The sequence below is a fragment of the Hordeum vulgare genome, chromosome 4H (assembly GCF_904849725.1).
Source record: "Hordeum vulgare subsp. vulgare chromosome 4H, MorexV3_pseudomolecules_assembly, whole genome shotgun sequence".
In the NCBI taxonomy this organism is placed as follows: domain Eukaryota; kingdom Viridiplantae; phylum Streptophyta; class Magnoliopsida; order Poales; family Poaceae; genus Hordeum; species Hordeum vulgare.
In genome coordinates, this window is record NC_058521.1 from 353,724,494 (window position 1) to 353,748,837 (window position 24,344).

Below are 24,344 nucleotides of genomic sequence, written 5' to 3' on the forward strand. Positions count from 1 at the left end.
ACTATCACGGACATTTCACATGGCAGCCATCCAAAAACACAGATATGAGATACCAGCAGTTATTGAATCCCAGTAAAATAGGAGTGCGGAAATACCAGCGGGAGTTGTACGAAGCTTGAAAGAGGGACGACAATAACAAAGAGCACATAAAAGCGAGCTCAGGGTATACATGTAACAACTTGGATGAACAATGTGAGATATGCATGCTCACACTGTAAAATATGAAACACCATAACTGAATCTACTTGAACATTTACCCAGTGAGAACCGTGATCGACACTTCACATGACAACCATGAAAAACACAGATATAATAAACCAGTAGTTATTGCCTCCCGGTGAAACAGCATTGGAAAAATACCACCGGCAGTAATATGAATCTTGAAAGAGGGTCGGCGATAACAAAGATCACATAAAAGTAAGGGAATATAAGTATATATAACCACAGGCTCAGGGTATGCAGGTAACAACTTGGATAAACAATGCCAGATATGTATGCTTGCAGCCTAAATAAAAATATGAAACAACAAAGGTGATTGTACCTTTAATATATACCCACTGAGAACACATGGTCAAACAGATGCAAGAACAGTAGAAGCATGTACAGTGAAACTTCACAATTTGACTCAAACACGAGATTTATCACACATATTTCCAAATAGGCATCCAGGACACAATCACAACAATTGATAATTTACCCAAAGAACACAACTGCACTCGCATGTGCCTTGTCTTAGCGAATTACAGCCTCTGCACGAAAATATCCAAAACAGACAATCAACTAAACCATACAATCAGACATGTCGTTCAAAACTACCGTGTGTTCATTAATACTTTTAACAAAATGATACAAGTGTACTTCAGCGATTAAATGATGCTCATGGTATTAGTTCAGTCAACAACACTTGCATCTCTCTTGTCTTCGCAAATTACAGCTTCTGCACGAAAATATTTACAACATGCAATCAACTAAACCCTACAAATCAAGGCATATGGCTTCAAGACCACCCTGTAAACACTATTTTGAGCATTTTGTGTGTGCTGAATTTATCAGAATCTAAGCATGAGTCTGTGCTTCATGGTGCCGATTGTGCAACAAAAACATTTTGAACAACAAAAATGCTGCAACTATGTAAGAGATACCCGTGGCTCCCAGGACAGGACCTCCGTCCAAGGATCCCCTTTCTCCCTGGCCTTGTCTAGCCTCCTCCACAACGACAACAGAGAAGAACAAGCACCGCGTCAATCTCGCACAAAAAAGGGATGGCGCGCGCGGGCAACGTACGTGGCGGATCACGGAGGCCGTGGACGTCGGAGGAAGAACGGGGACACACGACTCGAACGCGGATCTGCGGATGCGGCCGGAGTCGGCCGGCAGGGAGAGCGCGCCGAGCGCCAGGAGGAGCAGCAGCGCCACCGACGCGAGCAGCAGCGCGGCCAGGATAGCGTTAGACGGCTTCCCGCGCGTCCCGCCCCCGGCGCCGCCCCTAGCAGCGGCCTCCCGCCCTGCCCCGCCATCCTGCTCGCCATCGCGCCCGCCCGGGATGGGATGCGGCCTGCCCTCGAGGCCGTGGCCGGCGGGAGGGGTGGGGAAGAGGAGATTGACGGTGGGGTTGGGTTGGTTGCGGGAGGGGTGGGGGAGAGGAGAGCACGAGAGAAAAGGAGGAAGGAGAATAGAGGAAGAAAGGAGGTGGGGGTGGATGGAAAAATTCTAGCAGGACAAAGCTAGGGTTTGGGTTAGAGAGATGAGGGCTACTGTTGGATCCGGGCTTATCCAACGGCCGTTGATGCATGATCCGCGTGACATTCACATGGACCAATCAGAATGCAGTAAACACTATGAAGACGTTATGACCATCTAAATTGGTCATAATTGATTGAAAATAATGTTTTTTACAAGAATTTTTTTTCTTTTTCGAGTGACAAATATATTTTATTGTGAAGAACCTTGTTGACAACTGATATTATGCACAATGGTGCATATTGGAATGACAAACAATGTTGCCTAAGGAAGTTTTCATTTTCTTTGGACGAAAAAATCATTTTCCATTTTTTGAGTGCCCAAAATGAGTTTTTTTGTGAAGGACCTACCATCTGTTTGTTGCAAAATTGGACCAAATCATGTTTATAAAATACTAGGCCATATTAAATGGACAACTAACCAAATGGTTGGGTGTCAAAAGCTTTTATCCACCTCTCGTGAAAAAACAAATTTTCGACGAATCAAGTGGAAGGCGGTAAAAATTTGAACTGCACGTGCCTCATAGTTTTCTTTTTATTTTTCCAAAAAATTATTTTAGGTACAAAAGTATGTATTTAATCATAGAAACATCAAAAGTTTTCCAAGATTCAACTACTAGCTAGGAACCGTCATACCCGCCGTTTTGACCGCATTTTGAAATTCCCATGAAAAATTCATAAAAAATAAAAAAATGGAAAACCTTTGCATTGTGTCATTATATGTGACAAATTTACGAGGAAAAATAATATAGTTGTAATACGGTAATTATTTTTAAAAAGTGTTCTCAGAAATGGGCTATCATGTGTGAAGATTCGTGGTTTTCAAGCCAAATGACCAATCTTATGGCCACATTCATGGCATAGTTTGTTCAAATGATCTAATATTATGCACAAGGGTGCATATTGGAATGGCAAACAATGTTTATTAAGGAAGTTTTCATTTTCCTTGTATGAAAAATTCATTTTCCATTTTTCAAGTCCACAAAATGAGTTTTTTTGTGAAGGACCTACGATATATTTGTTTCAAAGTTGGACCGAATCATTTTTCTAAAATACTACGCCATATTTAATGTAAAATTGACAAAATGGTTGGGTGTTAAAAAATTTTATCCACCTCTAGTGAAAAAGACAACTTGCCGTCGATTCAGTAGGAAGCGGGTCAAATTTGAACTAGAGTTGCCTCATAGTTTTCTCATTATTTTTTCCAAAAATGATTCTTAGGTAAAGAAATATCTATTTAATCAGAGATCCAACCTAAATTTGGCAAGATTCAACCCCTAGCTATGAACGGTCGTGCCCGTTGTTTCAACCGCATTTTGAAACGGGCATAACAAATTAAAAAAAATCAAAAAAATGCAAAACCTTCGCGTTGTGTCATAATATGTGACCAAGTTACGAGGAAAAATTATAAACTTGTAATACGGTGATTATTTTTAAAAAGTGTTCTCAGAAATTGGCTATCATGTGTGAAGATTCATGGATTTCAAGCCAAATGATCAATCTTAAGGCCACATTCATGGCATGGTTTGTTGAAACGATCTAATATTATGCACAAGGGTGCATATTGGAATGGCAAACAATGTTGATTAAGGGAGTTTTCATTTTCCTTGTATGAAAAATTCATTTTCCATTTTTCAAGTGCCCGAAATGAGTCTTTTTGTGAAGGACCTACCATATATTTGTTTCAAAATTGTACCAAATCATTTTTCTAAAGTACTAGGCCATATTTAATGTACAATTGACAAAATGGTTGGGTGTTAAAAGCTTTTATCCACCTCTAGCGAAAAAGACAAATTGCCACCAATTCAGTAGGAAGCGGGTCAAATTTGAACTGCAGCTGCATTATAATTTGCTATTTTTTTCCCGAAAATCATTTATAGGTACATAAGTATATATTTAATAAGAATTACATGGTGTGGTGACTTGACGCCAAGGTTTGGATGGTGGTCGAGGGCCCCAACTCCAGAGCGCGTGAACTTGCATGCGAGTCGCGTGGTCACCGAGTTACCGTTGCGTTGCCACTCATTCTGGGTGGAATAAGCATGTCTGGTGGGTTAGACACTCCCTCGGTAGATGTCAGTAAGAAGAATACAATAGAAGAATCTCACGAGGAGACCGAACTAAGCTCAAACATGAATTAGCAGCCAAGTGTTTGATTAGCGGTGCGGGTAATGCACATAGACAATGGGCCTAAATTTTGGCTGAGGATGATCATCTACTAAGGAGACTCTCTTGCCAAAATTTTAGCTCAAATCGATGAACCTAGGTGACACTTGCTTTGCAAAGTACCACACTGTGCTAAAATATGGATGTTGAAGCTGGAATCAAATGAATCAATGGATTGAGCTGAAATTTGGTCTATGATGTTAATTAGGGCATATGAAGGCATTGTAAAAATTTTATACCATTTGGACATGCCAAAGTGACACTTCCTGCACAAAGTGCTATTCTGATCAGACTAGGAAAATGAATATTGCTGAATTATTTTTGAACTATGGAAGGAAGGGATTTCACATATTTGAGGAATATATGATCCAAATTATTTATGAGAATTATTCAAGAATCTTTGGAATGACAGAATAGTAGGTTGCTTCACAAACTAGGCAAAAATAACGCGTGGACATGACACGTAGGCAAAACTGATGATGTGGCACCTAGTCATAGCTATGACCATCTATATTGACCGTAATTAGCTACAAATTAGGCAGCGAAATAGGGCTATCTGCTTTACGACCTTTTCCAGTAAGGAAGTTACAACCTTTCTGATGAAAAAGGTCGTTAGTTTTTGGTGTTAGGACCCCTCTGAACAGCTTACGACCAATTGGTCTCAAATGGTCGTAGATTTACGACCAATTCTGCGAGTTTCACTGACAGAAGGTCGTTAGTTGACATATTTCTTGTAGTGACTTATGAGTATAAACTGTGATGTAAACAAATGTTACTCCAATACACTTATGAGTATAAACTGTGATGTAAACAAATGTTACTCTAATAAACTTATGAGTGCACCCAAAAAAATACTCTATACCATCACGAGTCTAAACTGGGGCACTCAAAGAAAATATACTCCAATAATTTACGAGTCTAAACTGTGATGCGAAAAGAAAAAGCAAATGTACTCCATACCCCCACGAGTCGAAATTGGGGCACTCATAAAAAATATACTCTAATAACTTACGTGTCTAAACTGTGATGCGAAAAGAAAAGTAAATATACTCCATGCCCTCACGAGTCTAAACTGAGGCACCAAAAAACATTATGCACTCCATACCCTCACGAGTCTAATCTAGGGCACCAAAAAAAATATACTCCATGTTCCCACGAGTATAAATTGGAGCACATAAAATGTTACTCCAATATACTTATGAGTCTAAACTGTGATGCAAAAGGAAAAACACTCCATACCCTCATAAGTCTAAACTGGGGCTCCAAAAAAGATATACTCCACGTTCCCACGAGCATAAACTCGGGCACATAAATGTTACTTTAACGACTTACGAGTATAAATTTTGATACGACAAAGAGAAAAGTGAAAAATAAAACATACTCCATACCCTTACGATTATAAACTAGGAGACCTAAATTGTTACTCCAATAATCTTATCAGTATAAACTGTAATATAAACACATAAACTCCAAAACCCCACGAGTGAAAACTGGGGCAATAAAAAAAAGTTTACTCCAATGAACTTATGAGTATAAACTGTGATATAAACACATACACTCCAAAACCCCACAAGCATAAACTGGGGCAATAAAAACAAGTTTATTCCAATAAACTTATGATTCTAAAATATGATAAAAGAAATATTACTCCAACGACTTAAGAGTAACTGTGATGCAATATATATATATATATACACTCCGTACCCTCATGAGTATAAACTGGGGCACATAAAATGTTACTCAATAAACATACTCCAATAACTCATGAGTCTAAACTGAGGCACCAAAAGACATTATGGACTCCATACCCTCCCGAGTCTAAACTGGGGCACTCAAAGAAAATATACTCCAATAACTTACGAGTCTAAACTGTGATGCGAAAGCCAAAGAAAATATACTCCATGACCTCACGAGTTTAAACTGAGGCACCAAAAAACATTATGCACTCCATACCCTCACGCTTCTAAACAGGGGCACAAAAAAATACTTCAATATACTTACGAGTCTAAACTATGGAAAAAAATACTCCACTCCCTCACGACTCTAAACCGAGGCACCAAAAATGGTTATGCACTCCATGCCCTCACGAGTCTAAAATGGGAAACCAAAAAAAGAAATTTATACTCCATACCTTGACGAACCTAAACCGGGGAATCAAAAAAAATAAATACTCCAACGTCGTATGAGTATAAACTGTGATGCAAAAAATAAAATACCCCAATGGCTTATGTGTATAAACTGTGATGCAAAACAATTACGCCAATGACTTACGAGTTTAAACCGTGATGCAATTTTTTTTATTACTCCACACCCTCACGAGTATAAACCGAGGTACCCCCGAAAAATGAAATCCAATTACTTATGAGTATAGGTTGTGACAAAAAAAACACACACCAACTACTCCAAGTATTTAGGAGTATAAACTGCGACGCGGAAATAATATATACTCCAAAAGCTTATGAGTTTAAACTGTGACAGAAAAAAAGGACGATGACTATAAATTCTCATGAGCTTAAATTGTGGTAAAAAAAAAGTTCGTACAAATTTCGTACATACACAACATCGAATAGAATAAATAAGACTTCAGGCCATACACAATGATAATGTAAAAAATAAGATGCTTTAACGCCAAATCTGTTGAAGCTTGATATCTGGAGTTCGCAAATAGGCAAATAAAGTACCCCTGTGAAACGAGAGGGAGAAGGATATGCGCCTCTGTTAGACTGTAACTATATAGGAGAAGGCCAATAAATTATAACCAATTTTCAAGGTTGAGTCCTTATCCAATGAAGGAACTAACAAACTTTCAAAAAAATGCAAGCATGGTTAGATAATATCAGGCCGGACGTTTGAGCAAAATAGACGCATCGCCCGCACTAATATGAATAGTTGGGACATACATATGTGATAGAATATGTCTACGTATTTTTTCGAGTTTTGAAACCGAATCATAAAAAAAATTCGGTTTGAGACCTCGAGGGGCATTTGTTGACATGAATTTTAACCAAGATAAAATAAAATGCATAAACCACATAAAATATAAATACAAAACAGCCAAAATCCGTTTATAACGAAAATAAGGAATTAAAAATAATATAGTCAACCGCGCAAAATGAGGATGGGCAAAAAAAATAGACATATGATATATTGTCGACTATCGACAATGCACGCATTAAACCAATAATTATAAAGTATGATGAAACGAATAAAAGTTCATTGAGTTTTCTCCCGTAAAAAGAAGGATCACATGGCTCGCACATATGCACGGTGCCGTCAACAACGACAACAATGCCGACATAAAATTGTCATGAGTGGCGCTAATATCTTCAAAATATCGACTATATGATAAATATTTGACCTTATTCCGTCCATAAGGTGAAATATAGACGCCACACATAAAAAAGTGCCATGCTAATAAAATGTATATGTGCTGTGTGCTTTGTCTAAGTGTTCATCTCACAACACATACGTTACTAGGCCTGGTGTTGCATGCAAAAGAAATAATAATTAACGTGCACACTTCCATCCTAAGCCTTATTGAGCAATTAATAGCTAATGAAGCTTGGCTTATTAAAAAAATATGACCACGCATGCTTGGCCGTAGCTCCCAAGAGGTTATTGTTCCCTGTTTAAAAAAAGGCTGATGTGCATGCATGCATATGGATGGGTGAGGTGTTGCTAAGACCCACATGTTAATTAAAAAAAGAAAAAGGAGGAGTTTAGCCCACGATTCCTACGGTTTTGATTAATTTGCGATCAAGGAAATAGACTAAAGGAAAAGCAGCCATGCTGCCACGATCTCACGCACCCACGCTCCCACGATTAAATAAAATTATTTTTCTTCTTTTTTGAAAAAACTTCTTTTTGAAATAACTTTTTTTCCATTTGGAATTTTGAGCATGTGAGAAAACTTCACCGGACAAGCCCGGGTGAAATCGAGTACCAATTATTTCTATTTTTTTAATATATTAATTTTTTTGGATGTTGTATGCAAAAGTTATGGCCGTTTATTTTTTTCCTTTTTTTGCAAAAACAGTCAAAATTCATATCTCAAAATTTCTATACCAACTAGACACTAAAACCTAACAACATTTCAAAGGATTTTATTTTTTGAAGATTTTATCATTTTTTTAATTTTTTGCAGATTTTATCATTTTTGTTTATTTTCTACGAAATCAAAGTATCAAGGTTTCAGACGAAAACCCATCTGCTACAAAGGCAATCTTTTAAAATTAATTGAACTGTAGATTTTTTTGTGCATTAAATATGCACCATACTACAACATGTTAAAATCTACAAAAAGAACTAACTAAAAATAATAAAAACAACAATTAAATGACTAAAACAACTATATAAGCAAAACAATATTTCTTTAATTAAAATCCTAATTTAAATTATTCTAAAAATAACCAAATGAATCTTACTATGAAAAAAATCTAACACATGAGTGGGAGCAAAAAGAATTAAATTAAAAACTATTTGTAAACTCAAGTTATTCAAAAACTGGGTTTGAAGCAAATTTAAACAAATTCAAATTTGAACCATTCAAATTTGAAAACTAATGCCACAAACATAAACTAGACAAATTTTTGAATCTAATGCAAAAAAGAATCAATCAAAAACATTAAATATCCTAAAAGATATAAGCAATTTAAAACAGAAACTACAAACAAGAATTTAAAAACAGAAAAAAAATCTGAACACCTTTAGTCCCGGTTCGTTTCACGAACCGGGACTAAAGGTCCACCCTTTAGTCCCGGTTCAAGACACCAACCGGGACTAAATCCTCCAAACCCTTTAGTCCCGGTTAGAGACACGAACCGGGACTAAAGGTCCAAGACACGAACCGGGACTAAATCCTCCAAACTCTTTAGTCTAGGTTCGAGACACGAACCGGGACTAAATGTGCCATTTGAACCGGGACTAATGCCCGACCGGCGCCTTTGCGGCTCGAACCGGGACTAATACTAACATTAGTCCCGGTTCGTAAAGGAACCACGACTAATGTGTTTTTCGAGCTAGGACGAAAGCCATTATTTCTACTAGTGTTGGCAAGCGCGCGCTTGAGCGCTCGTTGCTCGCCTGCTCCTATAAATACTTCCTCGTTCAGCGTCCAGAGGTTGGACTTATTTTTTGCTCTGGCTGCCGGTTATTCCATTGAGCTCCTCCTGCTAATCACATACAGAGCACATACGAGCATACATAGAGAGAAGAAGGAGGCAGGCAGGCGACGGTCTTGCCAAGGAGGTGAGAAGGTGAGATACTATGTTACCCTCATGCCCTTAGTTTCGGCCGCTTGGTTCAAATCAAGGAGCTCTCTCTTCTCACTCATGAAATCTTGTACTTAATTTGGGCCGTTTTGTTCGGGTCAAGGATTTTATCTCTTTCTCGTCTCATAAAGGTTTGCCCTTAGGTTCGCCCTTGTGGTTCGGATCAAGGAGTCATCTCTTATCATAAACCAAAGCATATCCTTAGGTTCGGTCGTTCGGTTCGGATCAAGGAACATAAAATTCACCAAATCATGTCCTTAGATTTGGTCGTTTGGTTCGGATCAAGGAACATAAAATTCACCAAATCATGTCCTCGGGTTCGGCCTTTTGGTTCGGATCAAGTAACATAAAATCCATGAAATCATGTCCTTAGGTTCGCCCGTTTGGTTCCGATCAAGGAACATAAAATTCACCAAATCATGTCCTTAGGTTCGGCCTTTTGGTTCGGATCAAGGAACATAAAATTCGCCAAATCATGTCCTTATGTTCAGCCGTTTGATTCAGATCCATGAACATAAAATCCACTAAATCATGTCCTTAGGTTCGGCCGTTTGGTTTGGATCAAGGAACATAAAATCCACCAAATCATGTCGTTAGGTTTGGCCGTTTGGTTTGGATCAAGGAACATAAATTGTAGCAAATCATGTCCTTAGGTTCGGCCTTTTGGTTCGGATCAAGGAACATATAACTCATCAAATCAGGCCCTTAGGTTCGGCCTTGTGGTTCGGATCAAGGATGTACTTTTTTTCATTTTTTTTCCTTTTCTTCACGTGGACATGCCATGTGTGGAAAAATTCATAAAATGCTCTACGCATGGATTCCTTACATTTGAATTTCATGACATGAAAGTACATTTCGTGCATGGGTTCTTTCTCACGAATTCCATGACGTGAGCCATAAAATGACTAATCCATGAGCCAAAGAAAATACACAATTACGCTATGTCATTGGTTCTTCTCATATGAATTCCATGGCATAAGTCATAAAACCAAAGGAAATACAAACTATGCTATGTCATGGGTTCTTCTCATATGAATTCCATGACATAAGTCATAAAATAAAGAAAATACATAGTATCTTATGTCGTGGGTTCCTTCATACGAATTCCACGGTTCCATGACGCGAGCCATAAAATGAGAAAGCCATGAGCCAAACAAAATACAAAATTACGCTATGTCATGGGTTCTTCTCGTATGAATTCCATGGCATAAGTCATAAAACCAAAGAAAATACAAATTATGCTATGGCATATGTTCTTCTCATATGAATTCCTTGACATAAGTCATAAAATAAAGAAAATACATAGTATCTTATGTCATGGGTTCTTATCATATGAATTCCATGAATGTCATAAAATAAAGAAAATACATAGTATCTTATGTCGTGGGTTCCTTCATACAAATTCCAAGGTATAAGTCACAAGTTGACAAAAAATATATAAAATATCTTATGGCATGGATTCTTTCATACAATTCCGTGGCATGAGCCATAAAATTATAAAATTACGCTATGACATGGGTTCTCTCATACAAATTCCATGGCATACAACATCCATATAACAAATACACAATTATGGCATGTCATGGGTTCTTCAAAATGAATTCCATGGCATAAACCATCAACCAAATAGAACAACAATTATGCTCCAAGCAGGGGTTCTCTGAAATGAATTCCATGATATGAGCGTTAAATATTAAAAATGCATGGATGCATCCTATGCCTAAAAACAGGGGGCCAAATCAAGCTTGGACCAAATCAACCTTCATTTTAAATTATAACATAAATGAAGTTGAGCACAAACAAAATAATTGCATGACAAAGAAATCTATGGCAAAACATCTAACATAACAGCGTCAAAGATAATCTACGCAGATAAACTTCAAGTTCCCAGGCCGGAGTTCAACGTCGACCGCGAGGAGGATTTTTCTTGTAGCATATTGTAATAGGAATGTGTTGCAATCTCATGTAATAGATATGCTGGAATTCTTAATCAGGGGTTTTCTCTTCGGAGATTTAATTAACAGAATTTTTATGTAAATATAAGAATTCTAGAAATATGGACCTGCAATGTTTGATCTTTATTTTGTATATAGTATGCGCTATATTTTATTAACTCTGTATCAATGACGTGGACGCGTGTTTTCTCGCCTCACCATTTTCTCGTCATCAGAGGTGCCCTAAAGGCTTGTCGCTAGGGGGTGGCCCCTCTCCGGTAGATTCTGTCGCTAGTATTTTTTATTAATAGCAGAAATATTCTGCGTAAATTTTCAGGTCAATCCGAGAACTTTCATTTCTGCACAAAAATAACACCAAGGCAATTCTGCTGAAAGCAACGTCAGTCTGGTTTAGTTCCATTCAAATCATGCAAATTAGAGTCCAAAATAAGGGCAAAAGAGTTTGAAAAAGTAGATATGTTGGAGACGTATGATACGTCCCAAACGTATCTATAATTTCTGCTTGCTCCATGATCTTTTGGGTTACATTGTTATATGTTTTGCTACACTTCTATATCTTTTTACACATATTTGGACTAACCTACTACAATGGTGCACCCAGTGCCAGTTTCTGTGTGTTGATGTTTTTTTGCACGGGCTTTTACCCAAATTTCCGGAGCCCCAAAAATCCCGAGAAAAATATATACAAATCAGCATAACGGAAGCTTTCAGATCAACGAAGATGGGCGAGAGGGGAGCTAGGGACTGCCCTGCCGGCCACCCTGCACGGCTGCTACCTCTTGAGCTTGCGTTGGTTTTTCCCTTGAAGAGGAAAGGGTGATGCAGCACAGTAGCAGTAAGTATTTCCCTCAGTTTGAGAACCAAGGTATCAATCCAGTAGGAGTATCAAGGCAAGTCTCCAAAGTACCTGCGAAAAAACAAACAAACTTGCACCCAACACTATAAAGGGGTTGTCAATCCCTTCACGATTGAATGCAAGGTGAGATATGAAGGCGGAAAGTGCAACAAAGTGAAAGTGTAGAGCTGAAAATATGATTTGAAGTAGATCCGAGGGCCATAGTGTTCACTAGAGGCTTCTCTCATGATAGCAAGTATTACGGTGGGTGAACGAATTACTATCGTCCAATTGATAGAATCGCGCATGTACTACTATTACTCCACACATCTAAGGCAATGATCATACATATAGGCATCACATCCGAGACAAGTAGACCGATACTGTCTGCATGTACTACTATTACTCCACACATCGACCGCTATCCAGCATGCTGCTACGGCGACAGAAATCCTTCTGTCGTCTCTTGAGCTTGCGTTGGTTTTTCCCTTGAAGAGGAAAGGGCGATGCAGCACAGGAGCAGTAAGTATTTCCCTCAGTTTGAGAACCAAGGTATCAATCTAGTAGGAGAATCGCGTCAAGTCCAGAGTACCTGCACAAACGCTATAAAGGGGTTGTCAATCCCTTCAAGATTGATTGCAAATTGAGATCTGAAGGCGAAAAGTGCAACGAAGTGAAATTGTAAGGCTGAGAATATGGTGTGAAGTAGACCCGGGGGCCATAGTGTTCACTAGAGGCTTCTTTCAAAATAGCAAATAATACGGTGGGTGAACAAATTACTGTCGAAGAATTGATAGAACCGCGCAAAGTCTTGACGATATCTAAGGCAATGATCATACATATAGGCATCACATCCGAGATAAGTAGACCAATACTTTCTGCATCTACTACTATTACTCCACACATCGACCACTATCCAGCATGCATCTAGTGTATTGAGTTCATGACGAACAGAGTAGCGCTTTAAGCAAGATGACATGATGTAGAGGTATAAACTCAAACCAATGATGAAAACCCCATCTTTTTACCCTTGATGGCAACAACACGATCCGTGCCTCGCTACCCCTTCTGTCACTGGGTGAGGTCACCCCATGGTGTGAACCCAAAACCAAGCACTTCTCCCATTATAAGAATCATAGATCAAGTTGGCCAAACAAAACCCACAACTCGAAGAGAATTACAAGGATATGAAATCATGCATAAGAGAGATCAGAAGAAACTCAAATAAGATTCATAGATAATGTGATCATAAATCCACAATTCATCGGATCTCGACAAACACACCACAAAAGAAGAGTACATTTGATAGATCTCCATGAAGATCATGGAGAACTTTGTATTGAAGATCCAAGAGAGACCAGAAACCATCTAGCTACTAGCTATGGACCCGAAGGTCTATGGTGAACTACTCACGCATCATCGGAGAGGTCATGGTGTTGATGAAGAAGCCCTCCGTATCCGAATCCCACTCCGGCAGGGCACCAGAACGCGCCCCAGATGGGATCTTGCGGAGACAGAAGCTTGCGGCGGCGGAAAATTATTTTCGTTGATCTCTCTCGCAGTTTTGGATTTTTTTCTGAATTTATAGGCGGAAGAGGTAGGGCAGACAAGCCACAGGGGGCCCACAAGCCTTCTAGGCGCGGGCCCCCCTGGCCGAGCCTAGGGGGCTTGTGGGGTCCCCTGCTGGCCCCTGCCTTGGTTCTCAAGTCTGGCGCGTTTCTTCTGTTCCGAAAAAAATCTTTTCGGAAGTTTTATTTCGTTTGGACACCTTTCAAAATCCTCCTCTGAAAAGGGTCAAAAACACGAAAAAACAGGAACTCACACTTGACACTGAGTTAATAAGTTAGTCCCAGAAATATATAAAAGCCATACAAAACATCCAAAGTTTGACAAGATAATAGCATGGAACCATAAAAAATTATAGATACGTTGGAGACGTATCAAGCATCCCCAAGCTTAACTCCTGCTCATCCTCGAGTAGGGAAGTGATAAAGACAGAATTTTTCATGTGGAATGCCACCTAGCATAGTTGTCCTTTGTATCTTCTTTCATGTGACATGAATGTTCAAATGCGCAAGATTCAAAACAATAGTTTGCTATTGACATGAAAACAATAATACTTCAAGAAAACTAGCAAGGTAATCATGAACTTTTGAAATAACAAGGCAAAATAAAGTTATCCCTACAAAATCATATAGTCTGGCTATGCTCCATCATCCTCACACAACTAACTTAAATCATGCACAACCCCGGTATTGGCCAAGTAATTGTTTTCGCACTCTTACTTTCTCAACTCTCACGCAATACATGAGCGTGAGCCATGGATATAGCACTATAGGTGGAATAGAGTGTGGTGGTGGTTGTGAGACAAAAAGGAGGAGATGGTCACATTGACTCGGCATATTAAAGGGCTATGGAGATGCCCATTAATAGATATCAATGTGAATGAGTAGGGATTGCCATAAAAAGGATGCACTAGAGCTATAAGTATGTGAAAGCTCAAAAGGAGAACTAGTGGGTGTGCATCCAACTTGCTTGCTCACGAAGACCTAGGGCAATTTTGGGGAAGCCCATCCTTGGAATATACAAGCCAAGTTATATAATGAAGATTCCCACTAGCATAAGGTGGTGACAAAACGAGAGGCTCTCAATCATGAAGAACATGGTGCTATTATGAAGCACAAGTGTGGAAAGAGATAGTAGCATTGTCCCTTCTCTCTTTTTCTCTTTTTTTTGTTTGGGCTCTTTGGCCTCTTTTTCTCCTTTTTATGTGGGAAACTTTGGACTCTTTTTTTTATTTCCTCACATGGGACAATGCTCTAATAATGATGATCATCACACTTTTATTTACTCACAACTCAAAGCTTAGAACGATGATGGCTCTATAGGAAATGCCTCCGGCAGTGTACCGGGATGTGCAACGATCTAGCTTGGCGTATGACGTTGGAACATCTCGCTAGCTATCTTACGATCATGCAATGTCAATATGAGAGTGATGACACAAGTCATGAGACGGAACGGTGGGAGTTGCATGGCAATATATCTCGGAATGGCTATGAAAATGCCATAGTAGGTAGGTATGGTGGCTGTTTTGAGGAAGGCATATGGTGAGTTTGTGCACCGACGAAAATTGCGCGGTACTAGAGAGGCTAGCAATGGTGGAAGGTGAAAGTGCATCTATACCATGTACTCACATTAGTCATGAAGAACTCACATACTTGTTGCGAAAGTTTTTATTAGTAATCGAAACAAAGTGCTAAAAGCATACTCCTAGGGGAAGTGTTGGTAGGTGTTAACCACCGCGCGATCCCAACCGCAACACAAAGGATGACAATTAATAGATTAATTATGCTCTGACTTCCTAACATAGCGGTTCACCATACGTGCATGTTACGGGAATCACTAACTTCAACAGAAGTATTTCTAGATCCACAACACCCTACTAACATAACTCTTAACATTACCAAATCCACGTCTCAAAACTAATTGAGAGGAATCAGACTTCTCTTTCTACTCAATGCACATGAAGATGGAAGTTTTTGTAACCTCTTTGGGTACCTATCAGCTTTGGGGCTACTTTCATAGCACAAACCAACTACCAAGTCACGCACCGCTGTGCTCTAAAATATCTAAGTGAAGCACATAGAGAAAACTTATCTAGGTCAAAAGATATAAGTGAAGGATGATGAGCATTCTAGCAAATTCACGATGAGTGCATGTCTCTCTCAAAAGGTGTGCAGCAAGGATGATTGTGACACAACAAAAATATAAGACTCCTACGATACAAGACACTCCAATCAAAACACATATCATGTGGGGAATAAAAATATAGCTCCAAGTAATGTTGCCGATGGATTGAAGCCGAAAGAGGGGATGCCTTCCCGGGGCATCCCCAAGCTTAGGCTTTTTGGTGTCCTTGAATTTGGCTTGGTATGCCTTGGGCATCCCCAAGATTGAGCTCTGTCCACTCTTTATCCCTTTGTCCATGAGAACATCACCCAAAACTTGAAAACTTCACAACACAAAACTTAAACAGAAACTCGTGATATCATTAGCACAAGAAAACAAATTACCACCTCTTTAGGTGCTGTAGCAAACTTGATTTCTATTCATATTGGTGTTTATTTATTGTAATCTCACTTCTCCATGGCTAGTACCCCCCGATACTATCTATAATTTCATCAAAACAAGCAACCAACTCAACAAAAACAGAATCTGTCAAAAACAGACCAGTCTGTAGCAATCTGTATACTTTGTATACTTCTGGTACCTAAAAAATTCTGAAGCATTACGAATGCCTGGAAAAAGGTATATCAACCAGCAGAAAAAAGAATCAAATCAAAATCTCTTTCTGAATAAAAACGAAAAATAATCTCGTGAGCGGAAAGTTTCTGTATTTTTCCAGCAGGATCAAACAACCATCAGTAAGACTAGTCATAAAGATTTTGCTTGGCTCAAACACAAAAAGAAACACAAAAGAAACAATCATAACATAATTATGATGGTGTGGATGCAACAAAACAGAAATAAAAAAGATAAATTCATTGGGTTGCCTCCCAACAAGCGCTATTGTTTAACGCCCTTAGCTAGGCATAAGGCGCTAAAATCACGTATCATCGTCTTTGGTGCTCAAACCATAAGTAGCCCTCATCACATATTCATAAGGCAATCTTATTTTCTTTCTAGGAAAATGCTCCATGCCCTTCTTTAAAGCAAATTGAAATCTAATATTCCCTTCCTTCATATCGATGATAGCACCGATAATCCTGAGGAAAGGTCTACCAAGAATGATAGGGCATGTAGGATTGCAATCAATGTCAAGCACAATCAAATCCACGGGTACATAGTTCCTATTTGCAATAATAAGTACATCATTTATCCTTCGCATGGGTTTCTTGACAGTAGAATCCGCAAGATGCAAATTAAGAGAACACTCCTCAATCTCATTAAAACCCAGAACATCACGTAAAGACTTTGGAATCGCGTAAACACTAGTACTCAAATCACACAAAGCATTGCATTCATAGTTTTTGATTTTGATTTTGATGGTAGGTTCCCACTCATCATGAAGCTTTCTAGGGATAGAGACTTCCAATTCAAGTTTCTCTTCAAGAGATTTTATCATAGCTTCGACGATATGGTCGGTAAAGGCCTTGTTTTGGCTATAAGCGTGTGGAGAGTTTAACATGGATTGCATCAAGGAAATGCATTCAATCATGGAGCAACTATAATAATTGAATTCCTTGAAATCCATGGTAGTAATTTCATTACTACTAAAAGTTTTAATATCTTCTACTCCACTTTCAAAGCTTTTAGCATCAAGATAGATGGACTCCGAATCATTGGGGCACTTTTCAACCAAAGTGGATACATATCCAGCCCCATCGTCATTAGGTTTGTCACAAGCAAACAAAGATTCATTGGTAGTCACACCAAGCACTTTAAGATCTTCGTGATTCTTATCACGAGAACACGCCTTTTAAGCCATTCATGTCTAGCACAAATTTGGGCGGTTCTTTCTTTGCTCTTAATCATGGAAACATGCATAGCTTTCAAAGTTTCATCCATGTTGATCTTGGGAGGAGCACATCTATCTTTCAAAGCATTAACATCACGAGACATTCTATCAATGCTGTTAGTCAAATCGTCAATTTTGAATAGTTTTTTGTCTATGGACGCATTGAAAATCTTTTGAGAGTTGATGAACTCTTTGATATTACTCTCTAGATCAGAGGGTAATCTATTGTAATTTTCATGAGTATTGATGTAGGAGTTGCCAAAGTTATTAGAGGAGTTACTAGGAAAAGGCCGAGGAACATAGTTTCCTCTAAAAGCATTGTTGTTGCCAAAATTATTCCTACCAACAAAATTAACGTCCAAGCTAGCGTTCTACTCTCAATCAAAGAAGACAAGGGCATATCATTAGGATCTAAAGGAGCACTTCTACTAGCAACCAAATTCATTAACTCATCCATCTTAGCACTCAACGAGTTAATTTCTTCTATAGCGTGTACCTTCTTACTAGTAGGTGACCTTTCAGTGTGCCACTAAGAGTAGTTCGTCATGATATTGTCTAGGAGTTTTGTGGCTTCTCCTAACGTGATTTCCATGAACGTTCCACCTGAGGCGGAGTCAAAGATATTTCTAGAAGCGAAATTCAAGCCAGCGTAAAAGATTTGTATAATCATCCAAAGACTCAAGCCATGAGCGGGACAATTTCTAATGATCAATTTCATTCTCTCCCGAGATTGTGCAACATGTTCATGATCTAGTTGCTTAAAATTCATAATATCATTACGGAGAGAGATAATCTTAGCCGGCGGAAAATACTTGGATATGTAAGCATCTTTGCACTTATTCCAAGAATCAATACTATTTTTGGGCAAAGACGAAAACCAAGTTTTTGCTCGATCTCGCAACGAGAAAGGAAAAAGCTTCAATTTAATCTCATCATTATCCACATCTTTCTTATTTTGCATATCGCAAAGCTCAATGAAGTTATTAAGATGGGATGCGACATCTTCCCTAGGAAGGCCGGAGAGATGCTCTTTCATAACAAGATTCAGCAAAGCAGCATTGATTTCGTATGATTCCGCACTAGTGGCGGGTGCAATTGGAGTACTAATAAAATCATTAAGTTTGGTGTTTTCAGTCATGGTGACTTCACCAAGCAAACAAGCACACAAGAGAACAGAAAGCAAGCGAGAGAAAAGGGCGAACGAAAAAGGCAAACGAAAAAAGACAAATATTTTTGTAAATTTTTGTTTTTTAGAAGTGGGGGAGAGGAAAACGAGAGGCAAAAAAGTAAATGCAAGAGATTAGTTTGCGAGACTTACTTGGATGAGTTCTTGACTTGATCCTCCCCGGCAACGGTGCCAGAAATTCTTCTGCTACGGCGACAGAAATCCTTCTGCCGTCTCATGAGCTTGCGTTGGGTTTTCCCTTGAAGAGGAAAGGGTGATGCAGCACAGGAGCAATAAGTATTTCCCTCAGTTTGAGAACCAAGGTATCAATCCAGTTGGAGAATCGCGTGAAGTCCAGAGTACCTGCGCAAACACAAAAGAGCTTGCACCCAATGCTATAAAGGGGTTGTCAATCCTTTCAAGATTGATTTTAAAGTGAGGTCTGAAGGTGGAAAGTGCAACAAAGTGAAATTGTAAGGCTGAAAATATGGTGTGAAGTAGAACCGGAGGCCATAGTGTTCACTAGAGGCTTCTCTCAAAATAGAAAATAATACGGTGGGTAATCGATACTTTCTGCATCTACTACTATTACCCCACACATCGACCGCTATCCAACATGCATCTAGTGTATTGAGTTCATGATGAACAGAGTAATGCTTTAAGCAAGATGACATGATGTAGTGGGATAAACTCAAACCAATGATGAAAGCCCCATCTTTTTACCCTTGATGGCAACAACACGATGCGTGCCTCACTACCCATTCTATCACTGGGTGAGGACACCGCACGGTATGAACACGAAACCAATCACATCTCCCATTGCAAGAATTATAGATCAAGTTGGCCAAACAAAACCCACAACTCGAAGAGAATTACAAGGATACGAAATCATGCATATAAGAGATCAGAGGAGACTCAAATAATATTCATAGATAATCTGATCATAAATCCACAATTCATCGAATCTCAACAAACACACCGCAAAAGCAGATTACATCGGATAGATCTCCATGAAGATCATGGAGAACTTTGTATTGAAGATCTAAGAGAGAGAAGAAGCCATCTAGCTACTAGCTATGGACCCGAAGGTTTGTGGTGAAATACTCACGCATCATCACAGAGGCAATGGTGTCGATGAAGAAACCCTCCATGTCCGAATCCCCCCTCCAGCAGGGCACCGGAACGTGCCCCGGATGGGATCTTACGGAGACAGAAGCTTGCGGCGGCGGAAAAGTATTTTGGCTCTCTCTGGCAGTTTTGGATTTTTAGGGAATTTATAGGCGGAAGAAGTAGGGAAAAGGATCCACGAAGGGGCCACAAGCCTGCTAGGCGCGGCCCGCCTAGGGGGCTTGTGACCTGCCCCGGGGTCCTTTGCCTTGGTTCCCAAATCCCCTGCGTATCTTCTGTTATGGAAAAAATCATTCCGCAGGTTTTATTCCGTTTGGACTCCATTTAATATTCTCCTGTGAAGAAGGTCAAAAACACGGAAAAATAGTTACTGGCACTTGGCACTGAGTTAATAGGTTAGTCCCAAAAAAGATATAAAATGCATACAAAACATCCAAAGTTGACAAGATAATAGCATGGAACCATCAAAAATTATAGATACGTTGGAGAAGTATCAAGCATCCCCAAGCTTAACTCCTGCTCGTCCTCGAGTAGGAAAGTGATAAAGACTGAATTTTTGATGTGGAATGGTACCTAACATATTTGTCCTTTGTAACTTCTTTCATGTGACATGAATGTTCAGATCCGTAAGATTAAAAACAATAGTTTTCTATTGACATGAAAACAGTAGTACTTCAAGCAAACTAGCAAGGTAATCATGAACTTTCGAAATAAAAAGGCCAAAGAAAGTTATCCCTACAAAATCATATAGTCTGGCTATGCTCAATCATGCCCACACAACGAATTTAAATCATGCACAACCCCGGTATTGGCCAGGTAATTGTTTTCGCACTCTTAATTTCTCAAACCTTTTTCAACTCTCACGCAATATATGAGCGTGAGCCATGGATATAGCACTATAGGAGAAATAGAGTGTGGTGGAGCTTGTGAGGCAAAAAGGAGGAGATGGTCACATCGACTCGGCGTATCGAAGGGCTATGGAGATGCCCATCAATAGATATCAATGTGAATGAGTAGGATTACCATGCTACAGATGCACTAAGAGCTATGAGTGTGTGAAAGCTCAAGCGAAAAACTAGTGGGTGTGCAACCAATTTTGAGGAAGCCAATCATTGAAATATACAAGCCAATTTATATAATGAAAATTCCCGCTAGTATATGGAAGTGTCAAAATGAGAGACTCTCTATCATGAAGAACATGGTGCTATTATGAAGCACAAGTGTGGAAAAAGATAGTAGCATTGTCCCTTCTCTCTTTTTCTCTAATTTTTTTCGCTCTTTGGCTTCTTTTCATTTTTTTGTGTGGGAAACTTTGGCCTCTTTTCATTTTTCCTCACAAGGGACAATGCTCTAATAATGGTGATCATCGCACTTTGTTATACCCACAACTCAACACTTAGAGCAATGATGACTCTATAGGAAATGCCTTCGGCAGTGTACCAGGATGTGCAATGATCTAGCTTAGCGTATGCCGTTGAAATATCTTGCTAGCTATCTTATCATCATGGAATGGCAATATTAAAGTGACGACACAAGTCATGAGACGGAACGGTGGGAGTTGCATGGCAATATATAGGTAGGTTTGATGGCTGTTTTGAGGAAGGTATATGGTGGGTTTGTGTACTGGCGAAAGTTGCGCGACACTAGAGAAGCTAGCAATGGTGGAAGGTGAAAGTGCATCTATACCATGGACTCACATTAGTCATGAAGAACTCATATACTTATTGTGAAAATTTTATTAGTAATCGAAACAAAGTGCTAAACGCATACTCCTAGGGGAAGGGTTGGCAGGTGTTAACCATCGCGCAATCCCGACCGCCACACAAAGGATGACAATCAATAAATCAATTATGCTCCGACTTCCTAACATAGCGGTTCACCATGCGTGCATGCTACGGGAATCACTAACTTCAACACAAGTATTTCTAGATTCACAACACCCTACTAGCATAACTCTAATATTACCATATCCATGTCCCAAAACTACTTGAGAGGAATCAAACTTCTCTTTACTAATCGATGCACATGAATATGAAGTTTTTATTATATCCTCTTTCGATGCCTATCATCTTTAGGACTACTTTCATAGCACAAGCCAATTACCAAGTTACTCAGAGAGAGAACTCTCAAAAACATATAAGTGAAGATCGAGAGTTCTTATTTCCCCAAAATATGACACCGCCGTGCTCTAAAAAGATCTAAGTGAAGCACTAGAGAAAAGTTATCTAGCTCAAAAGATATAAGTGAAGCACATGCGAGCTAAATTGCCTAACTCAAAAGGTATAAGCACAACTCAATGAGTATTCTAGCAAAATCACGATGAGTACATGTCTCTCTCAAAAAGGTGTGCAGCAAGGATGATTGTGAGACAACAAAAAGAAAAGACTCCTATAATACACGACGCTCCAAGGAAAACACATATCATGTGGTGAATAAAATATAGCTGCAAGTAACGTTACCGATGGATTGAAGACGAAAGAGGGGATGCCTTCAAGGGGCATCCCCAAGCTTAGGGTTTTTGGTGTCCTTGAATTTGGCTTGGGATGCCTTGGGCAACCCCAAGCTTGACCTCTTTCCACTCTTTATCCCATTGTCCATGAGAAAATGACCCAAAACTTGAAAACTTCACAACACAAAACTTAAACACAAACTCGTGATATCATTAGCATAAGAAAACAAACCACCACCTCTTTAGGTACTGTAGGAAACTTGATTTCTATTTATATTGGTGTTATATTACTGTATTCTCACTTTTCCATGGCTAGTAACCCCCGATACTATCCATGGTTTCATCAAAATAAGCAATCAACACAACAAAAACAGAATCTATCAAAAACAGACCAGTATGTAGCAATCTGTATACTTCGTATATTTCTGTTATCTAAAAAATTCAGAACATTTATTACAATTAGGTAAATTGGCATATAAACTAGCAGAAAAAATAATCAACTCAAAATCTCTTTCTCGATAGGAATTAAAAATAATTTCGTGAGCGCAAAGTTTATGTCTTTTTCAGCAAGATCAAACAACGATCACCAAAATTAATCATAAAGGTTATACTTGGCACAAACACAAAAAGAAACACGAAAAACACAATCATAACATAATTATGATGGTGTGGACACAACAAAATAGAAAGCAAAAAAGCAAATATAAATTCATTGGGTTGCCTCCCAACAAGCGCTATTGTTTAACGCCCTTAGCTAGGCATAAGGCGATAGAATCAAGTATCGTCGTCTTTGGTGCTGAAACCATAAGTAGCCCTCATCATGGATTCATAAGGCAATCTTATTTTCTTTCCAGGAAAATGTTCCATGCCCTTATTTAATGGAAATTGAAATCTAATATTTCATTCCTTCATATCGATGACAGCACCAATAGTCCTTAGGAAAGGTCTACCAAGAATGATAGGACATGTCGGATTGCAATAAATAGCAAGCACAATGAAATCTACGGGTACATAGTTCCTATTTGCAATAATAAGAACATCATTGATCCTTCCCATAGGTTTCTTAACAGTAGAATCCGCAAGATGCAAATTAAGAGAGCACTTATCAATCTCATTGAAGCCTAGAACATCACATAAAGACTTTGGAATAACGGAAACACTAGCACCGAAATCACACAAAGAATTGCATTCATAGTTTTTAATATTGATTTTGATAGTAGGTTCCCACTCATCATGAAGTTTTCTAGGAATAGAAACTTCCAAGTGAAGTTTCTCTTCAAGAGATTTCATCATAGCATCGACGATATGATCAGTAAAGGCCTTGTTTTGGCTATAAGCGTGTGGAGAGTTTAGTATGGATTGCATCAAGGAAATACATTCAATCAAAGAGCAACTATCATAATTGAATTCCTTGAAATCCAAAGTAGTAATTTCATTACTACTCAAAGTTTTGATATCCTCTACTCCACTTTCAATGCTTTTAGCATCAAGATAGATAGACTCCGAATCATTGGGGCGTTTCTCAACCAAAGTGGATTCATATCCAGCCCCATCATCATTAGGTTTGAAATTAGAAAACAAGGATTCAATGGGAGTCACACCAAGCACTTTAAGATCTTCGTGATTCTCATCACGAGAACACGCCTTTTTAAGCCATTCATGTCTAGCATGAATTTGGGCGGTTCTTTCTTTACTCTCATTCATGGAAACATGCATACATTTTAAAGTTTCATCCATATTGATCTTGGGAGGAGCACATCTCAATTTCAAAGAATAAATATCAAGAGACATTCTATCAACGGTCCTAGCCAAGTCATCAATTTTGAGCAGTTTTTCTTCTATGGACGCATTGAAAATCTTTTGCGAGTTGAGAAACTCTTTAATATTACACTCTAGATCAGAGGGTAATTTGTTGTAATTTCCATGAGTATTGTTGTAGGAATTGCCAAATTTATTAGAGGGATTATTAGGAAAAGGCCTAGGAACATAGTTTCCTCTATAAGCATTGTTGTTGCCAAAATTATTCCTACCAACAAAATAAATATCCAAGGTCTCATTGCTACTCTCAATCAAGGAAGACAAGGGCATATCATTTGGATCTAAAGGAGCACCTTTACTA